This window comes from Halyomorpha halys, unplaced genomic scaffold, assembly GCF_000696795.3.
Source record: "Halyomorpha halys isolate HHAL.00 unplaced genomic scaffold, Hhal_1.1 Scaffold91.1, whole genome shotgun sequence".
NCBI lineage: Eukaryota > Metazoa > Arthropoda > Insecta > Hemiptera > Pentatomidae > Halyomorpha > Halyomorpha halys.
In genome coordinates, this window is record NW_027110755.1 from 2,661,298 (window position 1) to 2,673,140 (window position 11,843).

Genomic DNA, 11,843 nt, shown 5'->3' on the forward strand with positions numbered 1-11,843 from the left:
TTGTAATATCTATCAATAAATAAATCTATCAATCAATCAATCAATCATTCCTAAAAAAACAATGAAGTTCAAAAAACAGGTTGCCGATACTGATAACAGCATTCACAAAATATGCATTGTTACCTAAGGGCACCATATAATTTTAAGATATATTAAGTGTTTTATAGAAATTATGTAATAAATATCTAAGTTAAGATTCGTACTAAGATATTTATTAGTGAGTGTGACCAGTTAGCTTGGTCATGGTGTGGTGGTGACCTGATATTCCAAACGAAAAATACAATTAAAATAAAATATCTTATAGATCCGAGACTGATACCTGACATTTCCTTTTTAGTTCAAGATTATGGAACTAATGGTTTTCTGACATTTAAGTAATTTAAAGTCGTGAATTTTGATAATAATATTCATAAAGATTAATTACAGTTCCATTGTAATTCATTTATCTATTGTTGTGTTACTATAATTATTGTAGTCATTTTAATTATAGTTATAAAAATTTATTTATATAAATTTAATATTAGATTCTTAATATAATTTTTTTATAAAAGGTTTGAATATAATAAAACTAAAATTGTTAAATTATAGCTATGGAAAAGAGAAATTAATGAAAAAGGAACTACAGTTTAGATAACACTTTTTTTTTCTTTATTGTTATTTGAACAAAAAATGAAAATGTAACAAACAAATTGTTATAGTTTAGAGTTTTGAACATTTAAATTTATTGAAATAATTAGATAAACTTTATATTTTGTAATGACAATATTGTAGATCGTGTATATGTGTCCTGGTTTATCATAGAGTTCTTATTTTTGGTTGCAACGTTTCCATATTATTAACGTTATATCTATATATTTATATTTAAATAATGTTTCATACTAATAATAATTACTGTCAAGATATGTTTGTTGACATGTTAATGGAACATTGCATTATAATATTCAGAAACATCATTGTTTAAACTACTTTTATATCATTGAATTAGCCATTGTCAAAATATGTAACATGCGTGAATAATTAAAAGTTAATTAAAACTATCCATAAAATATAGTCATTTATAGCAGCTGAATATTTTGTTTTCTGCTATTAAATTACAAACGATAGCAAGGGGATGTCTATAAATCCATTAAATATTGAAGATGATAATGCAATCATCCGATGTTTAATAACACCCAATTTATTTCAACATTTATTTTAAATATACTCCACTTGTACCGCTCATTACATTTTACATGTTTAATGAATATCTTTTATAAATAAATGAATTATAAATATATGTTGGCACATCATGTTGAGAATATGATTTTTGTTAAACGTCTCGTTTAAATCGTGATCTCGTCGTTTAAGAGTATCGTTTTCTTGAAAATTATACTATTATTTACCTATAATAGTACTTGTTTACAAAGTTATCTTTAGGTTAAGGTATGTGAAGACTATTAAGGGTTGCAGGGTAATAGGATATTTCTTTATTTTTGGAGGGAAGGAAAAAAAAGGAATTTTGGAGAGGGAATAATATGATAGTAAGTTAGTTAGTTTTGGTAGGACACTCAAGATATATTAATGTAATATATAAAAATATATTAATATAATATGTAAAGGTTTATTAATATAATATACAAAGATATATATTAATAGAATCCGTACCCATTCTTATATAAATTTAACGATATATCTATGTGTATCCTAAAGTTAGAGAAGACTGTTAAAATAAGGTTGTGTAATAATAATCAAAATATTAAATTTTCCTTTCATTTCTGCATTAAAGGATTACCTAATTAAAGATGAATATTAAGGTATTAAGTTTTTATCATCTACTTCTTCATTAAATAATATTATGAAACAAATATAATAATTGTGAAATTATTTTCTTATAAATTAATAATTAGTTAATAAATTAAAAACAATATGACAGAATTATGTATTAAGCCAAAAATCAAACATCAAGACATGAGGAAATGAAAATGCCATAAAATAAAAGAAAAACAATTAATTTAAAATAAATTGAATTTTGTATGTAAAAATAACCGCAGCATATTTTTCAACAGAAATTGTGTATAATAAAATACAGTAAAACCCTTTAAAAAGTTATTTATTTCTAAATCTGTGTTCTAAATCCATAAGAACACTATTAAATATTTCTTTTATAGAATTAAAGTTGATGTAAATTATTATATATTGAAAATATCGAAACAGGTATTCTTTGTCATATTATGGAAGAGCATTCTGAAATTAAATATCACCTAGTAGTTTTTCGATGTTCATGTTTTTACTAATTAAGAGTTCTATAGTCTATAAAAGTTACTTATTCAACAACATTTGAGCGAGAAAAAAAAATTAACGAAATTTTAGCAGATATTTGTGAAATGAAAAATTGATTATTTTTTAAATGTTTTGCAACAAAATTTAACAGTCTGAGTATGACAATGGACAGATATTTGGAGGATGACTGACAATAAATTCAGTGCTTAAGTCGTCATCAAGTACCCCTTTTCTTTTTTTTTTTTTCCAGACCAGTTATAAGTGGTGCCGAAACGCGAGACGTAGAGTTAAAAAAGATGTTTTTTCTTGTTCTATTTTCCTTTATTTGTATGTACTCTCTCATCTTTTCATTTATTCTTTATTGACAAACTGTGAAGATTGCTGTAAATGGAATAATGTGGCCGGCAGTTTTGAACCAAGTAATCCTGCCCCACAGGCTCCCGTAAGCCAAGAAGAATTCTTATCGATACCACGTTGGCGCAAGCTCATGTTGCTAATACGCATTGATAATAATCAGAATGGTGCTGCTCTGGGTTGGATATGGTGGTCCAAAGGACAGGGAGTCTGTATTCGATGTTTCGAGTGCGCTAACGAAGTACACCTTGCCGAAAAATTACCCTATGTGTACCGAGGGCAGGGATCAGGCCAGGTGGAACCAATGGAAGTTAACATCCAGTAGACAAAAACACACCAAAGAAGAAGTGATCCAGCAAGCGAGTCCACAGAAGCGTTGGAGAACTCAAAGACAGAAGTAGAAGAAAGGGAGACGGAACAAGGACAGGGGAGCTGAAGGAACGTGTGGAGGCGTTCGGAGGAACAGGAAAGAACCAGGGAGGAAATGATAAAGCTGCCAACGAATCTCAAGGGACGGAGGCGTATACGAAGAAGCAATTAAGCAGGCTGAGGACTGGTGGGAAATTTTCCTATGCGAGTACGATGATATATTTATAAAGGAAAGGGAGGTCGTCGGAGTAATGGGTAAGGCAGTACAGTTTACACTGAAACACGAAAGAGTGACGTACGGTAGCACATTAGAGAAAAGCTGGATAATCTGAGGAGACGGGATTATACTAAACAGTATGTCCCCCTATAACAGTCCGCTATCTCAGGAAGAAAAAAACGCTAAGGGTGAGAACAAGGAAAAATAAATACAGGTTGGTGGTTGATTATCGGAAAGTAAACGGAAATATGGTTGACGAAAAGTACCCAATACCAAGTTTTGATGATATCCTCGATAGGCTGGGTGGAACAACAGTTTTTAGCACTCTAGAACTGAAGGCGGGATGTCACCAGATCAGGACGCATCCCAGAGACCAACACCAAACCTTTTTATCGGAAGATTAACCGTACATTAATTAAACAATTTATCATAATAATCGTTTTAGCTTGGTATGTTTTATAATTATTAATACATTTATTAGAATTCTCAATAATATACGTTGGAGTTCAATTTAAAATATAAGAACAAATTAGACTGACAAATGGTATCATTTTCATGAAAAAGGATTTAATTGGATCGAAAAATGTATTTGAGATTACAAATTGTTTGTATGTCAGTTATTATCTTACATTGTTAAATATATTCAGTTTCTTGAATAAAAAACCTTTTTGTAACCCCCTTTTTTTGTACTTCTGTTATTGAAAAAGTTTTGTTTGGAGTTTGTCACCTGCGGGACAAGCCTATGGAGTTCCACATCAGAAGGCTGAAAGAGTTTATAATACATCGTACATTTCCAAACTTACATACCAGCCAAATCGATCTTGAGCTGAAAAAATATTTTAAGAACTGTTAAAATTAAAATCTGGAAGTTGGTTTGCATTCTAATAATACAAGCAAAATGAACGCGGTGCACCAATTTCAGATACTGATTTATTGTGGCATGTTATTCCAAATTAATCTGTGATACAATTAATTTACAATTTTAGAGGATCTAATTATTGATATGCATCGAAAGGTTACCATTTATACTCAACCAGCATTCTATCCTATTATGGCCTTATCAATAAAAATGAATTTAGGAATTGAAATTTCTTTTTTTATATCCTCTTATCTTCTTCTGTTTATGACATTTTTCTTGAAAAAGCTCCTTTTATTGCAAATTTATAGTTTAAGAAGCCCTATTCATTCTAGATTTTTTTAATCAATAACTAGGTGATGGAACTGACTTTTTGGTATCAAAATTATAATTTAATATCACTTATCTTTTGCTATCTTTGAGGTTGACATAAGTTGGGAATTGTGAGATTTTTCAAGCATTCAAAAAATATATTTTTTATAGATATTAAATCCTATATTTTTAGAATTTGTGAGTCTTCATGGAGTCGGGATGTTGTATATCTTATCATAATATAATATTATGAATATACCATATATGATATATGCATATAATACATATAAAAAAAATAAATCTGTACCGCTGGTACCTATGAAGGTTTAGTGTTTTTGGAAGGAAGTTCTGCTACTAGACGAACGGTTGTGCAAGCTGAACAGTCAGATTTTTACTCAGAGGTACCTATTGTATGATGCTGGGTGGACCCTGAAGGGCTCCGGTACCCACAGGGCTGACTCATCACTACAGTGAAACATAAAATAATTATCTGCCACAGCCGATTTGAACTCGGGTCCTTGGAGCTAGTAGCACAGTGCCTTACCACTGAGCTACCCGCTACCACATTATAATATCATGCATAAATATTATATATGATATGTACCACTACAACCCATGAAGGGTCTGGGGTTCAGTACTTAGTAAGGAAGTACTGTTACTAGACCAACGGTTTTCCAAGGAGGTGATTTGGTCAGAATCACGCTCGACCGCCAGATGTTACGGGTTCCCAATGTAAGAGGCTGGGTGGACCCCAGGAGGGCTCCAAGAACCCACAGGAGTTGACTCACGGCTACAGTGTAATAGAAACAAATTTTCTGCCCAGCCGGATTCAAACTCAGGTCCTTGGAGGTAGTAGCCACGGGCCTTACCCCGCTCCCTGAAGAATACATAATACAAATCTTAAATCCTTTAAGATGTAATTAGTATAACAGATATTTAAAAAAAAAGGCCTTTCTCTATCTATTTGTTGCATTAATTTAAAGGTTGGAGTGGAGCGGGAGGGTCAAGCCTCAGTGAGACCGTGCCTAAATTATTTTTTACGAAAATAACATTCCTAAATCTTCTTTACCGAAACTTCCGCATTCATATGTACAATGGTGTAATGACAGTGTAACCGTTTAAGGATCAAAAAATGCCTTTTGTTTTCTAATTCGCAGTATTCCTTGATAATATAAGTCACAAATCAAATAACGTTCTAGCCTCTGGAAGTGATTCAAATATACTTTTATTCTATAAAGTTTTGTAAATTACTACAAAATTACGGCCCATACCGAATTAAATTACTATATTTCATTATTTATAAAATTAAATGATAAATGTGTTATTCATGAAAGAATTTTGAAAGTAATGTTTCTCTGTTATTTTGGTACATGTTTCTCCAAAACTATTTGTCCTAAACGCTCTTAAAAAACAAAAGAAGAAAAAATCAACGGAATAAGTAAGTAAAAAAATTATGACAGTATCACTCTTTTGAAGATATAATTTGTCAACTGCAATGATTTAAGGAAATATGATTAACCGATTAGCTGGCTATTCAACTTTATCCCCAGGTATTGATTCTGAGGGGATGAAAGGGAAAGGGCTATTGATATTGATACTTGGGCTTTGACAATATTCCTCCAAGTTTAAAAAGGCCGCATAACTACCATTCTGGGGAAATTCAGTAATAAACCATCTCTATCATGAATAACGTTAAAAAAAACAGAAAGACTTTAAATAATTCAGACACTATTGGGAAATGAGCAGCATTATTGTGGAATTATTTTCTGGATGTCATAATTTTTTTAATGCGAAAATCAAAACTTTATTGCAAGATTGCTTAACAGTTTTAGTTTTTCATGTAGTTGTATTTTATATTTTAAATTATTGCCTTAAACAAAAAATATTCATTTGTGCCGACGTTTCGACCTGAATTTCAGGCCTTCATCAAGGATGCTCCGGCAGAGTTTGTGATTGATGACTCCCCGACCGTCTTCTCATATTAATCTAAGGTGAAATAATGCCATCTCATTATATAAACATATATTTGTAATTCCCTGTGCCATGTTGACGTTCATATAAAAAAAAATCAAGTTATTTTTATTTTATTTGTTTATACTTTTTCTGGATGATGTTTTGCGCCAATAATGTATAATCACTTCTAACAAAGATCATATCTAATCACTTCTAAAAAAGAAACAATAAATTGCTTTAAGTAACGGTTTACATTTTTATAGATATAATCCTAATAATTTTTTTTTTGGTTAGGTAATATGGGTTTTACATAGAAATAAATAAATAATTTAAGTTATAATATAATTTTAGAAAGCGAAAAATTGTCTCTGGTCTGCATTATTGTGGTTTTTGTGTCCTGATGATATCTTATTTGGCAAAACTTTGAGTGTTTAATATTTTTCTGTTATTCGACTCGTTTTATATATTTATCTACATATATTTTTAATATTTACATATTTATTGAGACCATTACTGCTGCGTAATTAGCTGTAAAAATAAAATTGCAGAAAGAATGCATATACTATTATTAATTCAATGCGTTTAATAACTTTGTGGTGTACAGGTGAAAAAAAATTATACTCGTTTAAAACCAATGTAAAAACACAGAAAACGGAGTATTGTACAACAGTAGCGAACCCTGGGACCACAAACGGTTCACTGCAAACAGTTGTACGGGAAGTGGTAGTGGTTAGCGGATAATAACAGTTCATTAGAACACGAATATGTCGCGGGCGCCTGCACACCTGTGTCTGTATGTGTACTGGTGAGTGGTGGGTGGAGGCTCAAGGGAACTGTTTCTGGAAGCAGGTAAACTAGTATTAATAAAAATCAGCAGTGTGTAACCTAAATGATATTGTGTATTCGAAGCAGGGATGGTGTACATGCACACGATTCTGAATACAGATACTTAGAAGTTATGTAGAAATGGAATTAGCATCATAAGAGAACTCCATAATCGGTGTAAAGAGATGAAAACGAAAGATATTAACAAATAATTCATAAGGGTCGAGGAAGAGACAGATTTTATATCCCTTGAAATATATTAAGGGGAGGATTTCATGAAAGAGATAATTTGTTTGTCTGACAGGTTAGAATGTACTTTATTGGGCTGTTAAGAAAATAAAAAAATAGAAATCACTATCACTATTAATTAATTATTAAAATCAATAGTTGGCCTTAGCTAAGCTTGATAAAAATTTTAGTTTTCCATCATCAGTTACCTAGTTATATTTTATAGTGAAACTTGTTGATTTGTGGTCATGAAAATTATCATTTATATGAAATTAACGTTATAACCAATAGAGACAATAAACATAATATGCAATAAAAAACCGTAACGTAACTTTTCCATTTCAAGTTCTTCAGTCCAGTTCTCCAAAACATCTTACCTTATTATATCTTATTATTACATTAATTTAAAACACAAATGGTAAAAAATGATAGGCTAATATTGGCTATTTTCTGTGGGCATTCTTTTAGTATCTATCATGTCATAAAAATAAAAACCGAACCATATCTGAATTTGGGATTTTAGCTGATATCCAAAATCCCGTTACGCCATAGCAAAATATACACAATTCATCGAAGGATTATTTTAAACTAAGTGGGAAAAGTATCGCCCAAGATATTGCGAAAAATACCCATAAAAAATCAAAAATCGATTTTTACTCCAGGATATTTTAGAATAATCCTTAAACTATTGATTCCTACAACTATTGTGTTCGTATGTTTTTGACTTAATACAGAAGCAAAATATAAAAAATTATTTTTTATGAGGATATCGCTTCATCAATTACAATTTATTTCCCGTTCTGATTTTCTCTCTTCCTTAAAGAAACAAAATCACAATTATTTAATTACAGTAGTAGTGGCTAGAAGTGACAGCCAGTGAAATGGTTGAAATCAGTTTTCAAAAAATGTTCATCAGCTTAAAAAAATATTAACTACAAGTAAAGCGTGCTGGGTTAAACAGATAAGCTGTGAGCTTTAGATACTTTAGATAATGAGTGTAAAAGTATAGTGAACTCATGGCTGTCACTTTGCGATACATAGATCCTGATAGTTTGTTTTTCATAAATCCGAGAGAAAACTCGAATAATGATAACAACAGTTTTCCGTTGAGCACTCAAAACATAATCAAAAACCAATATCCTTGAGACCGATGTGTTACAAATAGTTGTATGCAAATATATTGTTTAATATGATCACAAAAATAAAAGAAACTAAAGAAGCAACAACTCAAGGGCAATCAACAAATCATTTAATATTTATCAGACAGTATATACAGATCAGTCTGTATAATTTCATTGGTGCTTACTAAATAATTAAATTGGAATCTAGTCATCCCTGGTTATTACAATGTTATAAATTCAAAAGACTCCGTGCACGCAGCAGGTGGATAAAGTATTCAACATGAAATTCCTAATGCCTTCGTTATTTATAATTATAAGTGTTTTAAATCAACTTGTGCATTTGATATTTATTACAATATATAAGGTTAGATATATTATTCTGGTCGCTATTTCATTCTTTATATTTTAATTATAAAATTATTTTTACTTCTACCCAAAATATTAATGTTTCTATTACTTTTCAACCAAGCAAGATAAAATTTTGTTTCATTCTGATAATACTGAAGTATTATCTAGTTGAAACTAGAGTAGAAGTTGAAGTATGGAAATTCGTAAAAATGTTGGTGATACAGAGTGAAATGTATTTGTAAGAACATGCGATAGAATTTAAATGTTTTTAGTTACTTGGTAGCATAAGATAGGAACGTTTTGTATCATGTTTTTAATAAAAGAATCAACTTTTGTAGTGAAAATTGTGGTTTTAAACGTTTTTTTTTTTAATTTTCGCTAAATTGATAAATGGTGTAATCATTAATAAACTAAATTGTGTTTTAAATGTTTTAAGCAATCCATTGCAAAAGACTGATCTACATGACTATTATAAAGACTATCTGGACGTAAGGACTTGAGCTTTGGGGCTCCACAAAACCATTAAATTCCTCCCGAATCTAATGCTTACAGTCCAAAGTCCTTCGTAAAATCCTTAATACTCCTTACTTTGTCACAAATCAAGTCATCCACCAGGACCTCAATGTCCCATATATTGTCGATTTGGCCAGAACCAGACATCATTCCTTTCATGATAAACTTCCCAACCACCCAAAACCACTTTTTTCTAACCTGGCTTCTCCTTCATTACCTAATAATCCTCCTACGCTTCGGAAAAGAAGATGACCTCATCTTCTCCTCCCTTATCCACTATTGGAGTTCTATTAATGGGTAGACTCTCCACATGTTTGTATCATGTCACTATGACACCTACAGCAAATTTACTTGTTGTATATATTTTATACAGTTGTGAACAACAATAAATAAATTATTTTAAAAAAAAATATTTAAAACAAATCTTAAAATGTCTAATATTTTCTTGAAGATCCATCTTTAAAAAAATCGAGATTGCAATGAATATCTTGAAACACAGATCTATCACAGAGCAGTATACAACTCAATATTTATCACATGAATAATAGCTAGAGATAATCAAGATTCTTTTTTTAGAAAACCCTCTTTATCTATCCATCCTTCATGTGCTTTTTTTGTCTAACTTCAACCGTTTTGAGGTGCAACATTGTCTATATTTTGAAAGAGGCTGGAAAAAACTGATCAATCTTGAGTTCTACTGAAGGGCTTTGGAGGAGACATTCGCAGCTGAAACCAGTAGTGAAGAAGATAAAGAGGAAGTAAATATAAACAAATAAGGACAACCCATTCCTATGAGCACCATACAATTGTAAATAAGGACTTAATAACTAAAAGCTTATTTATTTATTAATAGTATCCGTGCAGAAAGTACAAAATAAAAAAACCTTATACTCCCAGAATCAAAATTATTCATTCCTCTCAGACATCAAGGAATAACTTTGGTTCTGTGTCTTTCAGTCTGTCAGTTCGTTGTCAAATTAATGCGGCATAGTCGATCGAACCATTTATCCGATTTTGACAAACCTTTCAGGTTTTATGCGGGTTGACCTCATACCGATTTTAACAGATGCCTTCCACTACTTCGGCTTACACATGGCTAAAAGTAATTTTCTCGGCACATACTCATCTCGAAAATCATCGACTAAGCATATTTTACCTAAATTTGGAGAAAACTAGAAGATTGGTGTACAATGGGCACAGTTACAATTTCAACTATTTTCGCTCAAAGATTTTTTTTTTTAATTTCCAAAAGACGTTTGTTACTAGACCAAGGTTGTACCAAGAGGTGATTTGTGCAGATTCATGGGCGACCGCTAGATTTTTACCTAATCAAGTGTACCAACTTTATGAGGCTGGGTAAACTCTGGAGGGCTCTCGAACCCGCACGGCTATAGTGAAGCAGGAAATAATTATGTAAATAATAATTGAAGATAACCCGAGTAACAAACGCTAATCATTAATTTTCAAATATATATTTATTTTAGGTATCTTCCTAATATAAATTTCCTCTCCTGTCCTATAGGAGTCTACAAAAGAAAAATAATAAAATGAGGGAGCTATACTGATCAATACACTTGGCATAGGTTTTTTAAATAATTTTATTCATTTATTTTATTCTGATGACTGATTAAATTGACTCATCATTTCTGAAACATTTAAAACTGATGTTTGACTATCCTTTTGACTCATCGGAAAGAACCATCACTTGTTCAAACTTCGGAGAAACAGCGTTTCGAAATGTGTGTTTCAAAATCAATTACCGAAATAAAGGCAATAGGGAAGGACATGACGGGCATTAGAAGAGACAGGAGGAGAGGAAGGGAAATGTTTGGCCGAAGAGGAGATGGGGAAATAAACTATCACGTAGTTGGGTTTTACTGGAGGGTCAGCCCTAAAACAGAGTTAACCGGCAGTAAAAATTTCTGGCCAAAGGTGGGTCGCCATTAAAACGTGGACTGGTTCATAATTCATTTGCCCAGGCACGTAGCTCTCCTTAAACTGGGCCTCTGTCTCCGGGGATCTTCTTCTCCAAACTTTATCTCATTAGCCCTATATTTTATTCAACTCCTGTCTCATCTACGTCATAAATATTCCATCTTCTCACATGTATTCATTCAGTTAACAAATTGAAAGGAAATAGAGAAGTAACTTGATTTAATCCTATAAAGAGGAGAAGAATATAGAACCTGATTTTGTATTTAAGTGAATATAGTTCTTGTATTGGGTTGAAATAACGATTTTTAAAGGTTTGAAGATAAATCTATGGCCTGGGTGGGTTTTCATTGAGGGCATGTTTCAGGTAGTAAAGGATCATAATTTATTATTAAGTAGAATAAATAATAATTAGTTCAGACTTTTTGTGAAAGAAATTCTGACTCCCTGTGCTTTGTAAATAAAAATAATTTTTTTTTCTCGAAAAAACAAAACAAATGTACCCATAAAACAGGAATGAAAGTTTATAATAAAGAATTAGTTTCTATAAATATTA